Source organism: Salvelinus fontinalis, chromosome 36 (assembly GCF_029448725.1).
Source record: "Salvelinus fontinalis isolate EN_2023a chromosome 36, ASM2944872v1, whole genome shotgun sequence".
In the NCBI taxonomy this organism is placed as follows: Eukaryota; Metazoa; Chordata; class Actinopteri; order Salmoniformes; family Salmonidae; genus Salvelinus; species Salvelinus fontinalis.
The window spans coordinates 31,279,315-31,298,217 of NC_074700.1; the positions used below are offsets into that span (position 1 = coordinate 31,279,315).

The 18,903-nt window shown below is 41.1% G+C and overlaps 1 protein-coding gene, 4 non-coding genes and 1 pseudogene across 14 annotated transcripts in view; all 6 read right to left on the reverse strand.

Moving 5' to 3' along the window:
• LOC129835759 (piggyBac transposable element-derived protein 4-like) overlaps positions 1 to 18,903 on the reverse strand; it is a 37,534-nt gene extending 18,631 nt beyond the window's left edge. For 5 of the 10 annotated variants that reach the window (XM_055901526.1, XM_055901529.1, XM_055901525.1 and 2 more), the window contains exons 1-4: positions 13,898 to 18,903; positions 13,466 to 13,493; positions 12,997 to 13,037; positions 12,552 to 12,643 (exon numbers count right to left, since the gene is read on the reverse strand). The gene's annotated coding sequence lies outside the window, so the exon portion shown is untranslated. Of the gene's footprint in view, positions 1 to 6,865; positions 8,451 to 9,711; positions 9,765 to 10,258; positions 10,293 to 10,545; positions 10,614 to 11,306; positions 11,355 to 11,601; positions 11,653 to 11,927; positions 11,978 to 12,280; positions 12,329 to 12,551; positions 12,644 to 12,930; positions 13,038 to 13,465; positions 13,494 to 13,897 lie in introns of those variants that run through there. The other 5 variants (XR_008756512.1, XR_008756513.1, XR_008756511.1 and 2 more) reach the window with 5 other exon arrangements.
• On the reverse strand, positions 9,592 to 9,661 carry LOC129835833 (small nucleolar RNA SNORD31). Its single transcript, XR_008756558.1, has one exon. It is a non-coding gene; the product is annotated as a small nucleolar RNA SNORD31 (small nucleolar RNA).
• LOC129835840 (small nucleolar RNA SNORD31) lies at positions 10,436 to 10,510 on the reverse strand (annotated as a pseudogene).
• LOC129835849 (small nucleolar RNA SNORD22) lies at positions 11,031 to 11,157 on the reverse strand. The gene has a single exon (XR_008756567.1). It is a non-coding gene; the product is annotated as a small nucleolar RNA SNORD22 (small nucleolar RNA).
• LOC129835828 (small nucleolar RNA SNORD30) lies at positions 11,471 to 11,542 on the reverse strand. The gene has a single exon (XR_008756554.1). It is a non-coding gene; the product is annotated as a small nucleolar RNA SNORD30 (small nucleolar RNA).
• On the reverse strand, positions 12,052 to 12,115 carry LOC129835851 (small nucleolar RNA SNORD29). The gene has a single exon (XR_008756569.1). It is a non-coding gene; the product is annotated as a small nucleolar RNA SNORD29 (small nucleolar RNA).

The following is an 18,903-nucleotide window of genomic DNA, read 5'->3' on the forward strand; positions in this document are numbered from 1 at the left end:
TGAAGGAAAATGTTTTATTTCTACAATTTCCAGAAGATAACCACACAAAAACACATTTACGAGACACATTTGCATTCGAGAGGAGGCTCCAAGATGGCAACTTGAGCACACGCTTCCTACCGAGCTCTGCACACCAACTTTTGAAAGATAGTGAAGTGTATTATTTTACTACCAAAGTAATACTTTGCTTGCTAAAAACAGGTTACTGGTGAATTAAGATATTTTCCAAAATGTCACAGTGTGCTGACAGAAAGAGAAATCTTATGGCTACCTCCTCAGCCTGCAATACTCAGGCATCATCCAACATTGTTACACAGGAGACAAATGCTTTGATTGACAACTGCCACAACTATACTGGCCTGACAGACTCTATGACACTTACTGTGTCAGACGAGGATTTTCCTTCTTTGCCTATAACCCCAAGCAAACCTCCAGCTTCCTAGAAAGGCTGTCACACCCTGATCTGTTTCACCTGTCCTTGTGATTGTCTCCACCCCCTCCAGGTGTCGCTTATTTTCCCCAGTGTATTTATACCTGTGTTTCCTGTCTCTCTGTGCCAGTGTATTTATCCCTGTGTTTCCTGTCTCTCTGTGCCAGTTCATCTTGTATGTTTGTCAAGTCAACCAGCGTGGTTTTTCCCCATAGAGTTATTTATACTGACATTACACTGTTTATCTCTGATAATGTCATTGGCAGAGCATCCAACTGGAGGTTTAATAGCTCTATATTAAAACATGAGTTGGTCAAAATGGAGATAATTTAATTACACACTTCTGGAACAAGTCTATAAATGACAATTCATACAGCAATAACTGGGAGCTTTTTAAATGAGGTTGGAAAATATGGGGAGTATTGTTGCCAAGACGAGGAGAGCTGAAGAAGAAAGTGTAATTACAAAGATCACCTCTCTTGTTCAAAAGCCTGTTGAAAGTCTCTGAGGAGGACAAGTTTGTTCTGTTTGAGCTACAACACAAGTTGGATGATATGTATGAACTGAAAGCAGAGGGAGCCAGTATAAACTGAAAGCAGAGGGAGCCAGTATAGACTGAAAGCAGAGGGAGCCTGTATGAACTGAAAGCAGGGGGAGCCTGTATGAACTGAAAGCAGAGGGAGCCTGTATGAACTGAAAGCAGAGGGAGCCAGTATAGACTGAAAGCAGAGGGAGCCTGTATGAACTGAAAGCAGAGGGAAGACAGTATAAACTGAAAGCAGAGGGAGCCAGTATAAACTGAATTCGAGGGAGCCTGTATGAACTGAAAGCAGGGGGAGCCTGTATGAACTGAAAGCAGAGGGAGCCTTTGTCAGATCTAGGAAGAAGTGGCTAGAGGAGGGTGAACAAAATTCATCTTATTTTTTTCAGGTTAGAAAAATACCACTCTAAAAATAATACATTTCAACAATGAAAATGACTCTTCTTTTTTTTACTCTCTGGTGGATGTGAAATCAATTGGGTAGGCTGAAATGTGATGACCCTATTATAGTTGAAGAGATCATTTATTCTATTGAACACCTTAAAAATAATACGTCTCCTGGGACTGCCGAGTTTTACAAGACATTTTCCTCAACAGTTAGCCCCATTTCTGTTAGAGGTCTTTTCTGAAAGCATTGTAAATAACAAAAAATTAAAGTATTATTTAACTAGGCAAGTCAGTTAAGAACAAATTCTTAATTTCAATGACAGCCTTGGAACAGGCCCTTGTTCAGGGGCAGAACAACAGATTTTTACCTTGTCAGCTCAGGGATTTGATCTTGCAACCTTTCGGTTACTAGTCCAACGCTCTAACCACTAGGTTACCTGCCACCCCAATAATATTCTCCCTCCCAATCAGACTCAAGGTCTGATTACATAATCCCTAAGCCCAAAGTTTTGCTTCTCCTCGATAATTAGCGTCCAATCTGTCTGCTCAATAATGACTACAAAATATTAACCCCTATATTTGCAAAAAGATTGAAGGCAGTATTAGACTCAATAACAGAAGAGACCCAATCTGGCTTCATGAAGAATAGACATGTATGTAATAATATCCGACTGGTGTTTGACCTTATTGACTATTCTGATCTAATCTCCCAAGATAGTTTTATTGTATTCTTAGACTTTTATAAAGCCTTCAATACAGTGGAACATGAGTTTCTATTTCTCCGCCTTGAGAAATTTGGTTTTGGGGAATTATTTTGAAGTACTATTAAAACTCTTTATATGAATGGGAACAGTTCCAGTCAATAAAAGTATGGCACTTCTCCTAGATTTGATTTGAAAAGAGGAATTAGGCAAGGTTGCCCAATTACGCCTTACCTTTCCTGCTTGCAACCCAACAAGTTTTGTTAAATCCAGAGATATTAAAAGGGATCTCTATTGATGACAGAGATGTTAAAAGGGATCTCTATTGCTGACAGAGATATTATTAAAAGGGATCTCTATTGCTGACAGATTTTGTTAAAAGGGATCTCTATTGCTGGCAGAGATATTATTAAAAGGGATCTCTATTGCTGACAGAGATATTATTTAAAGGGTTCTCTATTTCTGACAGAGATATTATTAAAAGGGATCTCTATTGCTGACAGAGATTTTATCATCAGTCAGCTTGTAGATGACATCACCCTCTTTTTGAAAGATGACCAGATGCTTTTCAACTTCATCTGGAAAAATCGTACACATTATATTAGGAAATCTGTCGTTATGTACACATATGAATATGGTGGGCTCAATTTTTTTGATTTTCCAACTTCGAATAATACTTAAGATAAATTGGGCTAAACATTTCTTAAAGAATCAAACTTCAGTTTGGAATTTCATCTCTCGTTTTGGTGACTTCAATTTTATGTTACTTTGTAACTATAGCATTGATAAGATTCCTACAAAATTATCAGCTTTTCATAGACAAGTATTCTTAGCGTGATCGTTAATATATAAACAACATTTTTCCCCGCATCGGTATTTCATTTGGAACAATAAGGATATTTTGTATAGAAACAAGTCTTCATTTTCTAAGAACTGGTTCAATAATCATATCCTGCTGGTGAGTCAACTTTTTAATGCAGAAGGATTGTTACTGAATTATGAGGAATTTTTATCTCATTACAATATCCCTGTTACACCGAGAGAGTTCGCCATAATAGTCTTTGATGCTATTCCATCTGGAACTCTCATGTTGTTTAGAGGTGTAGTCAGACCCCACCTTCTTGACCTACCCTCGCTTAATCCAGTTGATAGGGAAAATGTGTTTCTCCTTGCTCCCTCAGAACAGATCTATACGTGCTTTATTTCAAAGGGATATTGTATCTATTCCTTATGTCACAACTTACTGGAATACATTGGTCACTAATATCTGTTGGGAAAAAGTCTGGTTATTACCAGACAAATACCTGCTTGTTAACAAGGTCAGAGGTCTCTTTCAGAATGATCCATATGTATTACCCTGCGAATCATTACCTGAAAAAACTCAAAAAAGAAGTTAACATTAACTGTACTTTTTGTGTTGAGCATCCAGAAACAATTTTGTATTTATTTTGGCATTGTCTACATGTAAAAAAAAGCTATGGAAAGATATTCATAGTTTTATAATTGTTCATATTTTTTGATGACTTTACCATCATACTGAGCAATAACTGTTTACAGTGGTTTATTGGTTTTCTGCCAACCATTTATTCAATTCAGTCACCCCACCATGGTTAGTGTTGGTGCATAACTGCAAATTAAATTCAGTCACCCCACCATGGTTAGTGTTTGTGTGTAACCATTTATTCAATTCAGTCACCCCACCATGGTTAGTGTTGGTGCATAACTGTATATTAAATTCAGTCACCCCACCATGGTTAGTGTTGGTGTATAACTGTATATTAAACTCAGTCACTCCACCATGGTTAGTGTTGGTGTATAACTGTATATTAAATTCAGTTACCCCACCATGGTTAGTGTTGGTGTGTAACTGTTAAATTCAGTCACCCCACCATGGTTAGTGTTGGTGTGTAACTGTAAATTAAATTCAGTCACCCCACCATGTTAGTGTTGTTGTATAACTGTATATTAAATTGTCACCCCACCATGGTTAGTTTTGGTGTATAACTGTATATTAAATTCAGTCACCCCACCCTGGTTAGTGTTGGTGTATAACTGTATATTAAATTCAGTTACCCCACCATGGTTAGTGTTGTTGTATAACTGTATATTAAATTCAGTCACCCCACCATGGCTAGTGTTGGTGTATAACTATATTAAATTCAGTCACCCCACCATGGTTAGTGTTGGTGTATAACTGTATATTAAACTCAGTCACTCCACCATGGTTAGTGTTGGTGTATAACTGTATATTAAATTCAGTCACCCCACCATGGTTAGTGTTGGTGTGTAACTATTAAATTCAGTCACCCCACCATGGTTAGTGTTGGTGTGTAAATGTATATTAAATTCAGTCACCCCACCATGGTTAGTGTTGGTGTGTAACTGTATATTAAATTCAGTCACCCCACCATGGTTAGTGTTGTTGTATAACTGTATATTAAATTCAGTCACCCCACCATGGTTAGTGTTGGTGTGTAACGGTTTGACTTCATGTCTTGAAAAGGTTTTAATTTCATCACTACAGAATAATACCATAAAATACAGTTTCAGGGAGTTCTAGAAACCAGTTGAAGGAAAACTCCATCCAGAAACCATATTTTGGTATTTGTTTCATTAGTCCATTGTAACATAGTCCCAAAATGTTTTGCTTGTCAATAATCAAGTTCCCACGATATGTAACTTTCAAAATACAGAAATCCCCATATGATGCATTTTGCAAATACCAAAAGACCGTTTTGGGTGGAATTTTCCTTTAAAGAAAGCATGCATCAGTCAGGTGAAAGGTTATTTGGCATCATGTCCAATGTCAGACTAAAACCTTTTTAATGCCACAGAAAATACCAACCATCTGAGTGATAAAGGGCATTTTATAACAATCTTATTTTCAATATACATTGTCGCTTACACTAGTCTTAATTCCTGACCAAGTTTTGCCAAAACACTTAATGGCAAAGATTATAGGACAGTTGCATTCTGCTGCACTATCCCAGTTCACCACTAGAGACACACAGGTATTCTATCCAGTGGTGTTCTGCTGCACTATCCCAGTTCACCACTAGAGACATACAGGTATTCTATCCAGTGGTGTTCTGCTGCACTATCCCAGTTCACCACTAGAGACATACAGGTATTCTATCCAGTGGTGTTCTGCTGCACTATCCCAGTTCACCACTAGAGACATACAGGTATTCTATCCAGTGGTGTTCTGCTGCACTATCCCAGTTCACCACTAGAGACATACAGGTATTCTATCCAGTGGTGTTCTGCTGCACTATCCCAGTTCACCACTAGAGACATACAGGTATTCTATCCAGTGGTGTTCTGCTGCACTATCCCAGTTCACCACTAGAGACATACAGGTATTCTATCCAGTGGTGTTCTGCTGCATTATCCCAGTTCACCACTAGAAACATACAGGTATTGTATCCTACTAACTAGAAGAGGATAGATGTAGAAAAAGGGTGCGCTGATTTTTTTATTTAACCTTTAACTAGGCAAAAGAACAAATTCGTATTTACAATGATGGCTACCAAAAGGCGTCCTGCGGGGACGGAGCCTGGGATTCAAAATAAATACAGTACATAAAGAGAGAGCTAAGAGAACATAGCAAGGCAGCAACACAACACATCATAGTAGCAACAATACATGGTAGCAGCACAAAACATGGTACAAACATTAGTGGCCACAGACGACAGCACAAAAGGCAAGAAGGTGGAGACAATACATCACACAAAAATGGCACAATGAGGTTTGAGACGGATGGGAAACGGGACTATCATTCGCTGGAAAATGTGTTGCATTCAATTAACTAGGTCGACCAGACCCAGCTGCTATAGAGAGCAGTGAGTAATGGCATCTTGTTGGGCACCAACTCCGCCACGGATCGTTGGACAAATCCTTGGGAAAATGTTTTGACATCAACACTGAAAACAAGATCTGTGGTAAATTCAGGCGTTAACCTTTTTCTGAGATCAGCTAACGTTCACACAATTGAAGCATTTGTACTGAAATTAAAAGCCCCTGCTATAATGGTCAAGTTAACGGATCTCAGAAAATGTAGAATCTCCTAAAAGCCAATTTATGCTTGCAGGAAAATATGACAGGTGTGACGCAGACCAGTACTAAACGGCACGCAAACTGTACAGGACGGCTTTTTTCTCCTGTTATTCACCAAAATTCGAATATAAAGTTCCAGGTAAGGCTCAATCTGTGTCCGGGAAACTAGCCTCAAGCGCAAACGCTCATATTTTGTAGTGAGCCCAAATTCTCTACCCCTGTGCTTCACGGCCAACAGATGGGGTTAAAAAAAACGATTGTTTCCACCAGAGGTATGGTTGAAAGAACCAGAGGTAACTCATTTGGGGGGTTTTCGGGACTACAAACTGGCACATTAATGTCCATGATACCACCCGTTAGATATACCGGAATTTACTTGGATGAATGCTCTATTTAGCCACCATCTTTAGCGGTTTTGATATCAGTGTAAACCAAGCCTGTTCCATATATTAGCTTTAAAATTGTCCCACCGTATCGTTAAAGTACACTCCATGACGAAACATGCATCTCACAATAAATTCCTCCCAAAAACACAACAGCTTAAAATATTTCAGTCAACTTTCTATAGCCAGTGAACAAAGTCAACCCCCATAACATGTGCATGTTTAAAACCACCTAGAATAACTACATAATGATATGAAGGAAATGTCACATTGTTCAGTATTGATTTCAGACCACATGGTTCATTCAAAATGGCCAAATTCACCAAGTCTGATTTACTACCACCAAGAAAGAGAAATACAACGAGCATTAATTTGTAGATTTATTTATACAACAAAACAGTCACACTGTTGAATTGACTTGGCCTGGTTTTCCCCAGTTCCAACAAGACGTCCCACTTCCTAGCTGACCAAACAGGAGTGCAAGAGGGCTTGTCAGTGTAGGAGAGCTAGAGGGAAAATAGTGAGATGACTTGGGTCAGTGTGATGATCCAAGAGGAACATTCAACAGTACATTAACAACATCTTCCTAATATTGATCTGCCCCCCTTTTCCATTATAATACATATACAGTCTTGGCCAAAAGTTGAGAAAGGCAATACAAAGGATTTACGTTCCTTTGGATGGGGTATGGTAGGTGCCAGGTGGACCGGTTTAGCTCAAATGAAACACTTCTGGGTTTGTCAAGAGCAACAGTCTCTTATGTGTATCAACACTGGTCCACCACCCAAAGGACATACAGCTAACTTTTTTTTTTTATATATAATTTTTATCCCCTTTTCTCCCCAATTTCCGTGGTATCCAATCGCTAGTAATTACTATCTTGTCTCATCGCTACAACTCCCGTACGGGCTCGGGAGAGACGAAGGTCGAAAGCCGTGCGTCCTCCGAAGCACAACCCAACCTAGCCGCACTGCTTCTTTAACACAGCTCGCCTCCAACCCGGAAGCCAGCCGCACCAATGTGTCGGAGGAAACACCGTGCACCTGGCCCCCTTGGTTAGCGCACTGCGCCCAGCCCGCCACAGGAGTCGCTGGAGCGCGATGAGACAAGGGAATCCCTACCGGCCAAACCCTCCCTAACCCGGACGACGCTATGCCAATTGTGCGTCGCCCCACGGACCTCCCGGTCGCGGCCGGCTGCGACAGAGCCTGGGGCGAACCCAGAGACTCGTGGCGCAGTTAGCACTGCGATGCAGTGCCCTAGACCACTGCTCCACCCGGGAGGCCCACATCCAGCTAACTTGACTCCAATGCCGACCCACAGTTGTGTCACGGGCCAACAGCCCTGTGGAACGCTTTGACACCTTGTAGACAACTGAGGCTGTTCTGAGGGCAAACTCAATATTAGGAAGGTTTACTGTCCTCTATACTCAGTGTATTATAATACTGGAACCGTAAGTCATTCCCACTACACACCTTCCCGCTCCACCAGCACAGCAACACTTCAGCAGCCAACAAGCTCTAAAAAGACAGAACAGTTTTAAAACCAAATAATCCCAATCTTAGATTACTAGACTCCATTCAGAGCATTCTGAAACCAGATCAGGATTTTAGTTCAGTCATTGCGGCCATCTAGCCAGTGGTCCAGGGTCTGGGGTCAAGCCCCCACCCAGACACCCCCCCTCCAGGCAGGCAGCCCACCTTACCCCTGCCCCAGCACAGAGAGCAGGCTTGTCAGTGTCTGCCCAACCCACAGGAGGGCCGATGGGAGGCCAGACCTTTATCCAGCCCAGAGCACAGGACAGGATTGCCACCAAACTGGGCTGTTAGGGTTAATGCTTCATCATTTACAACATTCCAGAATGCTTAATGTGGAGCATTACAATGCTGTCAAAAGTCACACACCTTTCCAAACACGGCAGACACTCGGACCTCAACCAGGGGGGCAGAAACCTAGAGGGAGAAAGTAGGAAAGCATGAAGTGACCTTGTAGTCAGACATGAGATCAGTCTATAGCAGTGTATTCTAATCCTGGGGACCCAAAACTGTCAACAAGTGTCCCCCCCCCAGAACTAGGCTTGGGTGGTATACCAGGGTATTTGGAAAACAGGGTTTCACCAATAACATTATTTCTATGAAGTTTATATTGATAGCTACTTATGTATTTTACAGTAGGTCCAGTCACATGGTGTTTGTTTACAAGAATGAGACCAGAGCATTGTGAGTCCCTCACTGTTGACCAGGTGATCTAATTACAGGACAGAATTCACAACTCAACGTGTGAAGTGTTAATATGCTGGGACAGCACTGCCAGTGAAAACCTGAATACCACCTGTCAGGAATTTTGTTAATAAATAGTTAACAAATTCTAGCTTTAGATAAAACTATAACTAATTGAACTCTGCATGCCTGGTGAAAAAAGGTGTGTTGTGGGTCATAAAACAAGTAGAAAAGGTCGTTAAACTATGGTTGAACTGACCCAACTTGGCCCTGAGGTGTTTAGATAAACTTTTTAGGTCTTCCATTATCTTGAATGGTCTGCTAAAGTGGTAATCAATTATAGTGAGCCTTCAGGATAAATGATTATATGGTGTTTCATGTGCCCTGTGAAGTTGGAATGAACTTTTGAACCGGTTTTCAATTTGTGAGACTTAATTCTGTAACCTATGACGTCATATCTTGTATATAAACCTGTGTTTATGATTAAATGGCAGCTTGCTCCGAGAATAAACCCAATTATCTAATTTAAATAAGACTGTATCCTGTCTATTTTATGTTAATAATTATCTTACAAATTCTTATAAATAGACAGATTGAATTTAATTAATGAGTACATTATAGGAATTATTTAATTCCACTAACACACCCTACACCTGATTACACTCAAACCCTTGATTGAATTTGGTGAATAATGCTGCGTTTACACAGGCAGACCAATTCAGATTTCCACTAATTGGTGTTTATCACACCAGATCTTTACTGATCGGATTACTCAAGACTAATTAGTGAAAGATACGAATTGAGCTGTGTCTAAACAAAGCCTTACATCTAGGTCCCCAGAACCAGGATTGTGAAACATTGCTCTAGAGTATAGATCAGTTCAGTAACCAATCAGTCAGCTTAACATCAGACTGGGGCGGTAACAGGAAATCATCACTTCTACATTATAAAGGACAGAAGTAAATGGCAACAGATCAAAGTTGATCCTACACACCTTGAGGTAGTGCAGCAACAGTTCTCCAGTGGCCAGGCTGGAACAGTTAGGACCTGGAAGGAACAGATACCAAATTAAACATTATGCAGAAGTACATTAGGTACTGCAGACTATATGCAGAGCATTCTGAGACGAGATCAGACCATGGTTCAGTCATTGTAGCCATCCAGCCAGTAGTCCAAGGTCTGGCTACAAGCTCCCCACCCAGACACCCTCCCTCCAGGCAGGCAGACCACCTTACCCCTGCCCCCTCTACAAAAGCAGGCTTGTCAGTGTCTGCCCAACCCACAGGAGGACCGATGGGAAACCTGCGTTGATGCCAGCCAAAGAGCACCGGACAGAAGCCAACCAACTGTGAAGGAACTTTCATCATAAAGCATTCCAGAATGTTCAGTATGGTGGGTGTGCGCTGTAGTTAAGAGTTAATGGGAATTGTAGTTCCCTCAGTGATGTTAATGAATAGGTAGAAGGTAGGTGGAGTTGGTACCAAGTGCAAGAGGTGAAAGGTCAGTGAATGAAGATGCTGTAAAAACACAATCATACACACCTTCCTGAAGACTGCAGACCCACAAGGACATCAACTGGGGGAGGAGAGTTGAGGGATAATTAAGTGATATTGTAAGAACTAGTGGTCAGACATTAGATCAGTCTACAGCACAGCATTATCTAATCCTGGGGACCCACCACTCCTCTGGGTCCTCAGGACCAGACCTCACTGCTAGAGTATAGATCAGTTCACTAACCAATCAGTCAGCTTAACATCAGACTGGGGCGGTAACATGAAATCATCACTTCTACATTATAAAGGACAGAAGTAAAGTCAATCATACACACCTTGTGGTAGTTCAGTAACAGGCATCTTCTAGTGACCAGTCTGGTACCACCACCAGGACCATCAGGACCTGAAGGAGAAGAGTCCAAATAAACATGCTGAACAGCACTACATTAAAGACTGCTTTATTGTCTGATAGATCAGAGGGGTAACCAATCAGCTGGGGAGGTAACAACTGATCCTAGACCAGCACTACCACCCTGAGAGACTAAATATGGGAAAGTGCTGACAAGGGCCCTGTACTACATCAGGACACTAGTTATTTGGAAGTCAGTATTCTAACTTCAATCCTGCTTAAACTATATTGATGGTACTGCATGGAAATATAAATTAACTGACTACATCCTGAGTGGCCCATCCACCCCAGTCACTTGTGCTGCTACTAGCATTTCATGAATGATTCTGCATCTACTTCTTGATATTAAATCAAATGGCAGCCATTTTGGATCGACAATGCAAAGCCAAATGCTATTTTGTGAGTCTCTGGTCCCATCAGACAGTTGGTAACCCCAATCAGCTGTCCCCTTGTTGCCCTGGCAACGCCAGTGGGTCCACCTTTGCAGGTTCTGTCGTCGACGCAGGGCGTAAGACACGTGCGGGTGTCATCACTAGGAGCCAGAGTCACCACGACTACCAAACATCAACCGTTCAGAGTTAACACTAGACTGGTTATAGACTAAGGAAGAGGCTCTGGTTAAGATACAATGACTAGAGATTCATTACCCATGACAATTACCGAACGTACTCATTAACCAAAACTCACCAGTCTAGTTGGCATCACGGCTCCTTGTTCAGCCACAAACACAAGAACCTACGAAGACATATGCTTCAGGTTAAAGTCTGGATGGGGACCAGATACCAGGCAGGCACACGGAGGGGTTAGACATGACATATGTAGCCTTTATGACAGGTTACGTAGCCCTCTGCTGAAGTCAGCTATTCCTTTTCTCAACAGGAGTTCAGACGAACGAGATTCCAAAGAGAATATTCATCATGTTCAGCAGAAGGACGGGATCCCTCAAACATGTTATATACATTTAGACAGGATCCATCCTTACCTGCATAGCTTAGAGCAGCCCAGAACAGCCATCTTGTGTCAGGACAGTCAACTGTAAGACAAAATGGAGGACGTGAAACTAGGCTGCAACAAGACAGTCAAGCGATGGTTCTTTACCCTGCAGGGTGTCAGGTAATTTATCATCAACAGGAAGTCAGACAAACGAGATTCCAAAAGGTTTATCATGTGGTTGCAGAGAACGATTGTTATTCTGGGAAAGACATCCCTTTCTAGTGCACTACTTCTGACTAGGGCCCATAAAGCTCTGGTAAAATGTAGTGTACTATAGAGGGCACTATTTAGGACAGTTTCAGAACCACAACTTACCAGTATGTTGGCGTCCACGCTGCAATTCCACTGACCACAGCACTCAAACCCTGAAGAATGAAAGATAAACATTTTATTAGTGTGATGATTGAGGAATTGATGACTAACTGCTGCATTAGCTACAGTCACTCAGTAGTTCATGTCGTTTCACATCGGTTCAAAGTGAGCTAAGTTCTTCATCATTGGGACTGTAGCATGTCCCGGTAGCCATCTCGTACAGTTGGCCAGCCAAAAGGGGACCATGCCTGCATCCAAAAAGTCACACCCTATTCCCTTTATAGTGCATGGGTCCTGGTCTACGGTCGTGCACTATAAAGGGAAGTGGGGTACTAGTGTCTTAACATTTCACTAACCTGGATTTTCACAAAGCGCATCAGTCTCGTGGTCTGGAATCAGGTATTCTATAGAAGGAATCACAAAATAAATGTTAGGTTTTGCCTGGCTTCTATGAGAAGATAGAAAGTTCTTAAATAGAGCCCATCAGAATAAACAGTAGCTTCACAAAATAATCAGACATATGCTTGTCAATGGATCATCATATAAAGCCCGGAGGTAGTGACCATATAGAAATGGTGCCATTAGAACTGTCCTGAACACCAGTGAATAAACTCAAATGGAACTCACCAGCACACATTCCTATTCCAGAATGGAACTCCAAGTGGAGAATCTGTTCAGATGCCTTTAAGTCAGGAAGTCGTGTCACAAGTAATGCAGACCTGAGCAAAGAACACATCCATGTTATTGACTTACTAGTCTGTATATTACTACAAGAGGCTTTGGAACACAGGACAAGGAGGCCATCAGATCAAAGTTAGCATCACCAAAAATCAGATATATGCTTGTCATTGAGGATCATCATTTACAGCCAGTCACGTGTGAGTCAGTTACCACCTGAAAGTCCACCCCACCCCAAAGGGTGCACTTCCCTATTTAGTTGAAAATCCATGACAGTTTTCCAAGTGCACACAAAGATACTTGGGGATTTAGGGCACAGGACCTTTACCTTTAAGGCGAAGGGCTGACAAGCTGAACACATCTAATGTTCCTGGTGGTAAGTCAATGCACTCACGTGTCAGTCTTCTTGACTTCCCTGGCATCTGTCCTGCATTTCTGTTGATCAGGGGGAAGATAGGGAGGTCCCTTCATGAACAGGCAATACGCAGGCATTTAGAACACGACATTGATATCGTCGCTAATGGAAGCGTATTTCCAATACAGTGAACTACTTCTGACCAGATCAACGTTATTAGTAGTACACTATTGAGAATAGGGTGTCATTAACGCAGCAACGACAGTCGAGTCAGGGGCCAACTGCTACTCAGAATCTGGTAAAGAAGTTGCTTCTTCAAAGACTGATTCGGTAAGAGAGAGTTCATTTTATCATCACCGTAGCAGAGACCTAACGTTGGGTTTATAACGACTGATGGTCCGGTCACACCTAAATGGCAAGCTAGCATACTAGCTAACATGGCACGTGGTTAGCTAGTTGCTAAGTAAAACCACCACGTAAGCAGGCATTTAAGTAATATGTTGCTTACCAGAGCAGCACATTCGAGTCGTCGGCATCTTGAAAGGAGAAAATAATATAAAGTCAACACTAATTTCAGTTACAACCCCGGTAGCTAGCCAACCATTAAATAACGTAGGTTCTCATGTGACCTAGCTAGATGCGGACACGTGTTCTGCGAACGCAGCATTTCGAAACACGTTTTTTTTTTATTCTAATACATTTGCAAGTCTCTCATCAGAAATACTAAAGTACAATCAGGTATTCAGAACAGGTCTGTGAAAATTCTCATCATCGAAAGACGTTGCAATGCTAACAGCCAGATATCGGCCTGAACATGAAATAAACAAATCAGAACAAAACATGTTTGATACTAGAAGTCCATAATTTGTCTAGGGTAAATTCTAAAGATCAGTGGAGGAGTTGAAACAAAAGGATGGCTTTAGATTGAATGCTAAGTTACCGGTAGGTGCTTTCGCCGCATTCCGCTCAGTGTTGCCAACTAATTTCCAGAGGAAGTTGATTTGTTGCTAATAGACGTTATGATGTCATTGCGTGATGCCGTCAATACATAATAACGTAAAACTGCGTAACGTCATTACGTAGACTCTAATTGAACACTTATTCTGTCATTGTTATATAGTGAAGTGTTCTGGACTGATGTAAAACTATATCTTGTCCTCATTTTGCATACAACCATTGAAATCTAAGTTTGACATTATTTTTCTACACTGATTCCACAATTGAATGTGAATATGTCATAAATCTCTTTATTTTATTTGGAACATTTTTCATACACAAATCAAAATGTATGAAGAAAAAGGCCCTTTTCTTAATTTTTTTATCTGATTTGTAAAACTATTTAGAGTCTTTGAAACGTATACAAAACAAAATGTCAAAAAAAATTCTTCGCTATATGCCTGTATTTTAATTGATATAATGTGGATGAGTTTTATTTTATTTTTTTATCATTTCTTTGTGGAATCCCTCTGACTGTTATGTTTATGTTTTGCATGTTACTGTTAATAAAAATAAAAAAAGTGAAAAAATATATATAAATATCACATGAAAAAAATAACATATAAAAATTATCTCGGCGAAAAATATGATTTGACATTTGTTAGTTTAGATTTGTTTGTTTATTATCATATACTTTTATTTGTAAAAGTAATATAAACACAACACATTTTATATTATCACATTTTTATTTTTAAACACAACACATTGAATTATTGAACAATTACACATTATTGAACAATTACATTTTATTTATAACTAGTAAACCTACACATTCTGAACAATCCTAGTTTTAAGCAGTGTATTGGTAGTTAGTTAACATGCTACCTAACTGATCAACAATTATAGGTACAGGCAAATAACAAGGTATATATGCTATCTTATTGAATAAGCAACTTAACTCAAATAATGATGTATGTGCTAGGCATCTCTCTCCAGCTCTCTCCAGGTTGTTGTGCTGCTTGGCTGGCTAGCTGCTCGATGGTTTCCTTCAGATATTGCCACTGTTTTCGCACCCACTGCAGTACACACTGCCACCATCAGCTGTGTGTCTCCGCCAGTTCCAGAAAGCCCACTCCTTGCCTACGTACTGTAAATATGATGAGTCATAGATTGGCAAGGAAATCCTCTTCACTGTCCAACTGCATTGTCACGGAGCTGGAACCAGCAGTAGAGGATGGAGTGGCTTTAAAGCTGTATGCTGCTGTGGTGCCAAACTGCTGCAGAACTTCACTTGGTAGTTTATGCTGGTAACAGGTTTCACCAGCCAGCTTCAGTCCATACCGCACCAGGAGTATGGAGTTGAGAGTGTGCAGTGACATTCTATTTCTTAACTTTGACTTGACCACACTCATTTGACTGAACAGCCGTTCAACCTCCGCATTTGAGTGTGGCAAGGAGAGGGCAGCGAGTGCAGCTTTGCACAGTTCTTCAAATGGATTTGACCCGGAAGAGTCCGTGTAGTTATTGAGTTCACTCCAAAACTCGACTGTATTTTCAGTTGAGTCCCACCTAAACAGCTGGATGTTTCTCCATTGGGAAACAATTTTATCAATTGTTTGGGGCTGGTACCCCAGTAGCTCAGCTACTTTAATAATTTCAGTGGTGCCTTTGTTGTGCTTTAGCGTTTCCTTAACACTGAACAAGGCCATGTTGTTTCGCAAGGCTTCAAGGTTGTCTGGGAGCCTTGCTTGCAGCTCCTTGCTTAAAGCAACAATGTAGTTGATGCACTGTCTCCGAAATACCTTTTTGTCCTCTGGCGCAAGACTGAGTTGGTACATGGTGATGGACTGAGATGTCCATCAATGGCATCATTCAGGACATCCATTTTTGCCATAGGGTTGACTACTCTGCTGCAAATTGATGTTAAGAGGTGTACCAGATTGTCCAAAAGCTTGACAGGATCTGTTTGCTCTCCCTCAAATTACTTCACTGCAACTTGATTTCAAGAATGTCAGGTAGACATAGTTGGTCTTGTCCATGTACATGGTGTGGAGAACATCCACCATGTAGCAACGCTCACTGGCCTTGGTCAACTCAAAGTGGAGTTTCAGTTCTTCCCACTGGCTCAATATACGAGTTACCGCAGACTCAATCGATAGCCAACGTGTGGCACACACTTTGGTGACCTGCAGGGGTTTCTGGACACAATTAATGGTGGCATACACTGCTTTGTACGCCTCGCGCCATTTTGGGGAAATGGAAAACCAGTTGTAGGTTTCCCTGATTAAGTACTCAACACTCCTAGGGATGGTTTCTTTGGATGCTGCAGAGACAGCCAATTGTAAAGAATGGCACACATCACGGATGAGTACCAAATTGGGCAATGCACATTCTACCTTTAAAATCATGTGCACCCCGTTGTGTACCCCAGTCATCACAGACGCATTATTAGTGCCAATACTGTGAAGATTCTCTTTTTTAAGGTTGCCCTTCTCAAGAAACTCAACTACCGCCTTTGCTATTGATCTGCCATCGCCACCCTCCCAGACAACCAGCCTGAGAAATGTGGACACAACGGTTCTTTTTTAAGCACTGAAATACCGAATCACCACACCCAGGTATTTCGAGACACTGACATCAGTGGACTCATCCAAAAGGAGACTGAACTTCTCATCCCCCACATCTGATGTTACCCTTTTGAGAAAATAAGGAGCCAGTATTCCCCTAATCATTTCTGTGTAACTTGGTGCAGTGCATTTGGAAGTTTGTTGCTGCCACAGAATCTGAAAAGGCAACTTTGCAAGCCATACCTAAATGGTCGCATGCTAGCAGCGAACAATGCTCTGCAGTGGCCATTGCCATAGTAGCTTTTGCAGTTATCCACTTTTTTAACCAACTGTGGTAATGTAGACTGCGTTGTGGGGTTGTACGGTTTTGATTTATTTATATGCTTTGCTGTAGCATAATGTTTTTTGATGTCATACATTTTTGCAAGCATATCTGATTTGCAGTACGCACAGTATGCCCAACAATCATCCCCAATTACTGGCTTCAGCCACCCTTTAAATCCAGGTACTCCCACTCTTTTCTGTACTTCTGGCTGTACAATTTTGATTGAGACATGTTGATTGTTGTAAGTTCTGTTCAAGATCTCGTCGAACACATACTACTGCTGCTGCAGTCAGCCAACAATGATTTGCAATTTGCTGAAATTGCTGCTGGCGTCACTCACAATGCACTTTTGCAGCCAGGCACGTGTGTTGTGACAGAGAAAATCGGTTTTGTGTCATTTAGAGGGAAAATATGTGCGTTTTAGCGTTTGAGTAATTTTTCAAAAGTTGCCACAAGTTCCAAATACATTTTTAAAATTAGCTACATTTGTTTTTAGGTGCTGTTTGGAAAAAAAGTTGCTAAATATAGCAACAAAATTGCTAAGTTGGCATCACTGCCTGAGGGTGTCTAGACCGTTGTCTGTCTGTCTGTCTGTCTGTCTGTCTCTCTCTCTTCTTCTATGGTATAATGGCATTCGCAACAACTAAATGTGCATTCCGCCACCTACTGTGTGGGTGGATAAGGATCCCCAAAAATAACATATGGGTAAAAATAAATCAAATATCACACAAACTACCAAAAAAGAAATGAACTAAACAAAATCAACCTGCTTTTCTGTAAAAACCTCATTCTAATCAGGTCCAACACAGCCTCAGAATCCTCCTGTGAGGGCAGGACATTTCCTGGTGACAAAAGTCTTGTAGTGCTTCTGCTGTGAAGTCTTGGAGCCCCAAAAACCTCTCGGCTGCAGCAGATATTGATACAAAGGACGTGAAGTATTTGTAGTTAATCAATATCAAAGGTGGTAGCTCCGCTCACCGGTGAAGTGGAGCAGAGCATGCTGGGCAATCTCCAGCTCAGAGAAGATCAGCTGGAAGAACACTCCACCATGGTTAGTGTTGGTGTGTAACTGTTAAATTCAGTCACCCCACCATGGTTGGTGTTGGTGTATAACTGTTAAATTCAGTCACCCCACCATGGTTAGTGTTGGTGTATAACTGTTAAATTCAGTCACCCCACCATGGTTAGTGTTGGTGTATAACTGTTAAATTCAGTCACCCCACCATGGTTAGTGTTGGTGTGTAACTGTTAAATTCAGTAATCCCACCATGGTTAGTGTTGGTGTGTAACTGTTAAATTCAGTAATCCCACCATGGTTAGTGTTGGTGTGTAACTGTTAAATTCAGTCACCCCACCATAGTTAGTGTTGGTGTGTAACTGTTACATTCAGTCACCCCACCATGGTTAGTGTTGGTATGTAACTGTTAAATTCAGTCACCCCACCATGGTTAGTGTTGGTGTGTAACTATTAAATTCAGTCACCCCACCATGGTTAGTGTTGTTGTATAACTGTATATTAAATTCAGTCACCCCACCATCGTTAGTGTTGGTGTGTAACTGTTAAATTCAGTCACCTCACCATGGTTAGTGTTGGTGTGTAACTATTAAATTCAGTCACCCCACCATGGTTAGTGTTGGTGTGTAAATGTATATTAAAATCAGTCACCCCACCATGGTTATTGTTGGTGTGTAACTGTTAAATTCAGTCACCCCACCATGGTTAGTGTTGTTGTATAACTGTATATAAAATTCAGTTACCCCACCATGGTTAGTGTTGGTGTGTAACTGTTAAATTCAGTCACCCCACCATGGTTAGTGTTGGTGTGTAACTGTATATTAAATTCAGTCACCCCACCATGGTTAGTGTTGTTGTATAACTGTATATTAAATTCAGTCACCCCACCATGGTTAGTGTTGGTGTATAACTGTTAAATTCAGTCACCCCACCATGGTTAGTGTTGGTGTATAACTGTTAAATTCAGTCACCCCACCATGGTTAGTGTTGGTGTGTAACTGTTAAATTCAGTAATCCCACCATGGTTAGTGTTGGTGTGTAACTGTTAAATTCAGTAATCCCACCATGGTTAGTGTTGGTGTGTAACTATTAAATTCAGTCAT